The sequence below is a fragment of the Protopterus annectens genome, chromosome 6.part1 (assembly GCF_019279795.1).
Source record: "Protopterus annectens isolate FY-2018-M chromosome 6.part1, PAN1.0, whole genome shotgun sequence".
Lineage (NCBI taxonomy): Eukaryota > Metazoa > Chordata > Ceratodontiformes > Protopteridae > Protopterus > Protopterus annectens.
The window spans coordinates 574,586,191-574,592,190 of NC_056738.1; the positions used below are offsets into that span (position 1 = coordinate 574,586,191).

At 37.3% G+C, this 6,000-nt stretch overlaps 1 protein-coding gene across 6 annotated transcripts in view; it reads right to left on the minus strand.

The window, feature by feature from the left end:
• Window positions 1–6,000, minus strand: part of RASGRP2 (RAS guanyl releasing protein 2) — a 1,579,354-nt gene that overhangs the window by 821,788 nt on the left and 751,566 nt on the right. For all 6 annotated transcript variants that reach the window (XM_044076007.1, XM_044076006.1, XM_044076004.1 and 3 more), the window contains one exon: window positions 4,978–5,061. The gene's annotated coding sequence lies outside the window, so the exon portion shown is untranslated. The remainder of the gene's footprint in view (window positions 1–4,977; window positions 5,062–6,000) is intronic.

Here is a 6,000-nt window from a genome sequence, read left to right on the forward strand (position 1 = left end):
AGTTTTAGACAGAGATAGTTCTTTTGGCATAAAGCAAAAGCTAAAGGTCTGTTCTCGAAGAGTATGTTCACTCTTTGCAATACACTAAGAACATCTCTGATAAAGGAATAGGAAACCAATACATTCTTGCTTTCCTGAAAGATTATGTATCATCTTGCAGTACCACAAAACATTTCTCTGCAAAGATGTTTTTTAAAAAATGAATTTAGAGCAAAATATTTCTTTAACTTAAAACATGATTTACAATGGATACTACATTAGAAAGCAAGATACCAGAAAAAAATCCAAAATAATGGAATGAAAAACAGCAACTGTTATCCCCCCCATACAAGAGTGGCTCGGCAACAGACCCGGGTAACTATAGACCCATAAGTTTAACCAGCCTCATTTGTAAGGCAATGGAACAAATCATGGATCTCATATATAAGGATATAGGTGACCTCCAAACCCTGGATATGTCCCAGTTCAGTTTTGCTGAGGGCAGGGCACGGCATGCCTGCTAAACCTTGTGGACTTCAAGAACATGACCAGAGCCATAGACAAGGGCAAAGCAATGCATACAGCCTATCTTGAGTCGGTCAAGGCCTTCAACACTATCCCATGTTGCATCATTGACAAACCAACCCAGTTGAATATCATACCCTATGTTGCAAACTGGCTGACATATTGACAACACTCAAAGAAGGAGACTTTACCTCTACCAGCATACCTCTCACCAGTGGGGTCCCATAAGGGTCAGCGCTGGGCCCCCTCTTGTTTGGCATATACTTCTCAGGAGTCCAGGCCAGCTGTGGCTAACCATGTCTGTGGATAACTGCAAATTAGGTCCTATCATTGAATCCCCTAGCAATGTCACTGTACTTCAAATGGGTGCAAGGCATGGTCTTAGACTAAATGCTAAAAAATGCATCATTATTCCCTTTGGTAAAAACAACATCCCTGCTGATTATAAAATAAACAATAATACCCTAAGTGCCAATTCAGGAGTGACAGACCTGGGAATACAAGTTGACTGTGATCTCAGCTTTGACCATCATGTGTCTACTGTGGTGACGGAAGCATTCTACATCACTCACCTAATTAGCAAAGGCATTGCCTAAAAAGCAAAAGAGGTTATAACCCCCCTGTACTCATCACCCATTGGGCCTACTATTGAATATAATGCTCCCTTTGGTTTGTACAATACCAAACACCTGCAGCAACTTGAGATGCCTCAAACATTTCTAAGTAAGAAAATTCAAAGATTCCAGCAAATCTTATATGGAGATTGAAGTCACTGTCAGTATACTCAGTAGGGTATGGACTACTTGGAGGTGATTTATGTCTGGTTTACAGGGCTATCTCTGATCCAAATCTAATGGAAATGCTGCACATCCATAAAAGTCAAATGGGATTAGTGTCACGCATTCCAGGGACCTCAATCTAGCCTGCTACATAAACAGGACCTGATGGAAACACAGATACATCTCTCAGAAGTTGCCACTCCTCTGGAATATGCTTCCAATTCATATCAAGCAGAGCACCTCCATGACCCTGCTTAAGTGCAACCTGGACGACTGGATGGGAAACCATACATTTCTGCCAGGGACTGCCCCAGCTTCTCTCTTAGGCATGGGTAGTCCTTGCTAGAAAAACCATGGGCATAGACAATATCTTTAGGATTGAGGATGAGTAACCAATTATCCACAAACAGCACTATTTTCAGTGGAACTTGTCCCCTTTAATAGTCTTCTATCTCGGACATCTTCATCCGAATTGATAGAGGCTCAGTATATAAGAAAGTGAAATAGGGACTTGGGGCACCCCTTCCTTGCCCCCCCCCATTCCTGATGAAATCACTTGTACAGGAGCTTAAACAAAAACTAAACTTAGAATTACTGACATTTTCACACTGGACTAGGCATCTAGGGTGATCATGAATGTTCTGATATCTGCTCTCCACTATCCCCCATTACCACAATCCCTCAATGACAAGGATGTATTACCTCCCATACAATCCTTGCTAATTTGTTAGCATTAAATGATAGTTTGCAATCATTTAAAGTAGATATGGCCCTGCTAGAGGGCATCAGACAGGGGTCTTTTCCTTCCTTCAATATTATCATAATTATTGCATCACACCAGAAAGGAGGAGGTTCCCATCTAAGATTCAATTCATCAGCTGTACCCACATGAGCCTAAAGTCTTCTCTCCTCCCAATTTCCATATTTCAAAACCAAAACCTATGCATTTACAGGGTGCATCAGAGGGTCTATATTACAACACTGAAGACACTGAACATTGAACAGCTTAAAAGGCCCAAAATGCCAGACCTCCAAATAGCTATTGTGGGGGGGGGGCTGTGCCCCCCACATCCCCTGCTATTGATATATACCAACTCAGAGATTACACTACAGTGAGGAAAGGGCAAATATTCTGATCTTCACTGTACAGCAATCTCACAAAAAGCACATCATTGAACGGCATTTCCTGACGTTAAATCTGTTCGATGTTCAGCCTCTTCGATTTTGTAATAGGAACCCGCATCATATACTAACACCTCCTTTATCTCTTTGATGGAGATTGAGCTTATAAGCCTCTATGATTACTCTCCTAAAACTTCTGGAAGGGTAATTCCAGATAAGAAGACAATGTTTGGCTTGAGACTACACCCTCTGGAGTATACAAAAAGGCTATAGTAATTTTAGAACAGTATCAATATCCTATCCTGAATGGTGATCAGCTCCCGAGTTTGGTACTCTCTAATGCTGAAAGCTCCCCTCTTCACCTTTTGCTGTCTCCATCTGACTACCAAAGCAGTGGAGTGTTTATGATGAATTTGCAAACTACAAATGCCTAATCCTTGACCTTTTTAATCAGATTTCCTCAGCCAACAAACGTTACAGATTCATCTTCATTCATGGCGTACTCTTGAAGTTCTGCTACTTTAAATTTAAACCTGAGAAACTCCTCTCTTTTCCCTTGTACATTCCATGATTTAAAGACTTGAGCCTTCTCTTACACTGATCCCAGTCCATTCCAGTTAAAATCAATTTATTCTACTAAATATCCGTTTTCTTACATACTCTCTGGTATATACATTTGGAACCACCAATGTTTGAGCAAGTCCCAAGTTTATCCCTAGTTTCACATAAATATGCACCATATCTTGATTGGACATCCCCAATCATATGTTTATGTGCTAAAATACTCATCTCCTATCAATTCTTGGCCAGATATAACAAATTGCAGTATAATATCTAAACCTGTGGAATCATTTTAGCATCTTCTACAATCCATCACATATCTATTGGTCCACAATCTCGAGATACTGGGTGTCGGTATTCAGTGCCGGGATTGTGGTATTTCGATATTTAGTAGTGAACCCTATATATATATATATATATATATATATATATATATATATATATATATATATATATATATATATATCTAGACACACACACACGTATATGCCAGTCCTGTACTTCAGTTTTTGTACAGTATTCTTATGTAGATGGTCATGTCTTACCTACAAATTCTAATACCCTTGTTTGACCTTTACTAAAATCTTGAAAACAAACAAAGGGGGGGTCCTTACATGCAAGGTTAACAAATGCAGCATAATCTCAAAACAGAAAGGGCATTTTTAAGCTCAGCAAATTAAGATGTTTTAGAGTAAATAAAGTCTAGCAAGCTCAATGGACACATTGGTCATATTAGGACATTAAAATATTAACTTAAAATAATCTTTATTTTCCAGCTATGTATCTTGTATATGGAACTCCCTTCCTAACCCCATTCTCTCAATCTCATCCACTAACCACTTTAAGCCATCACTTAAAGCTTATCTAAAAAATAAGTGGGTATGTTCCTGTACTAACCCATGTGCTCTGATACATAACAGTATACCCAAAACATATCCAACTTCTCCCCCAGCGTTTAATCCTTGGTTCCTACTGACCTCTCTTAACCTTATATCTTGACAGAAGTCATACCTAAAAGTAGTACTAGCTATGTTCAAAGCCTAGGTTTTGTTGTCAAGATGTAGCAAATGTGTATGTTCTTATGTATACTGCATTTTGTTTACTTTATACTTTTAGATTATTGCAATGTGTGCATGAAAATTTACTGTTACTTTTTTCCCTGGGCCTTTGCTGAAAAAGGACCTGTGCCCAGTTGGACTTTCCCAGAAAACAAATGTTAAATAAATAAATAAATAAACTTATCAGCCCTGATTAAAGTGGAAGGGCCTGTCTGCCATACCACCTTGCAAAAGAACCCTGAACCGTCTTTCTTAATATAATTTCCTCTAAGGGTGTACAGACCCGGGGGCAAGTTTGTAAATTTTGGTGAATGATTTAGTTTTGTCATATCCTACATACTTACTGTAATGCGAGTAACTGTAGTGCCAATATTATGATAGAAAGTTTATACTGGTACAAAACCATCATCAGTTCTGAGACAATTATAAAACATTGCCATGTGTAATTTAACCTTGAGCCTATACTGATTTTATTAATGCTCTCAGGCCACAACCAAAACTGTCAAAATTATTACCAGTCATATTGTAGAACTTTAAAGTCTAATTATTTAGACTATAACCTTTCAAAAACAGGTGGCAACGATAAGGAGAAACATTCGAGTCAGCAAGACTGCATTCTTAACACAAACAAGCTTGCCACGTCTGAACACCATACAAGTTATTTTACAACATGATGAATTTTCAGTTCATTACCATTAGTATGATTAAATCCAAATGTGTATTTGAAAACTATTTTTAATATATTCCAAACATGTTAAAAAACAGCAATCATGTAACTTTTACAGTCATGTGAAACCCGTCACTCAATATAAGTCACAACAGAATTATTACAACAGAGTCCTTAACTGGGTTAAAAAAGTTGCACTAAGTATCTTATCTTAGATATAAAATTAATTATATAATTTATTTTAAACAGAAGAAAAAAGAAAAACAATAATAAAAAGGTGACCTACCAGGCTGTTATCGAGGCTGTATTCCTGTCTGTCTCTAACCCACAATTTGACTTTGAGAGGTTTAAATCCTGAAGCACATCAACCCTGTAAGGAAAGTGAGAAAAAAAAAGAAACGTCCATTAATGCGAATAATGTATTGTAAAGTACAGGACAAACAGCTCACACACAGTTCATTTAATATGTAAAGTGTTTATTTTACTTTGTTCCATTTGTTTGGGGAATTCTGGGTACTAAAAGCCTTCCATGGTGTTAAACAAAAAATAGAAATGGGTATATATATATATATATATATATATATATATATATATATATATATATGTATGTATGTATAAAAAGTTGTGTTTTGCAGTGAGCCACATTACTGGTAAATTGTTTGACTGCACTGTGACCCATAGGTCTCAGGCACAGTGTGTATTTTTTTTCTTACAAAGTGTTACCTTTCTCAAGTCAAAAAATGGCAACATACCTGGTGTGTCACTGAAACCACCCACCCTACAGTCCGAACTCCCATTGTATGATTCTAGAAACCAGGCACTGCTTATCTGAAAAGCATATCACTAAAATTATTAATTCCACCAACCCCAAATTCAACCTATTGCCGTACAGTAAGTATTAAGTTAGGCTGACAACGCTATCTTTACAAAATTCTTGCATTGATTACACACAATTATAGGGGCAAGGTAACAATTCTTTTTAGTGCCACAACCCCTTCCTGCTTTTGCAATAATTTAATGCCACCAGGAAGAAAAGTTCTGGCACAGCAAACTCAGATTGCTTTACATGCTGAAAAATGAGACAACTGCATTACAATAACTTAAGGTAGTTATAGCTAAGCACTCTGAAAAGTAAATGCCAACAGTTAATATTCTGCACAAAAATATAGAATAAGCTACCAGACACAGACTTTCAAAATTCAACAATAAAATTGTTTACTTACAACTTGGGCATTACAGTTTGAAAATTGAATATGAAGAAACATATATTGCAGAAGGAGGTATAAAATAAAGTGTTTAGTTCAGACAC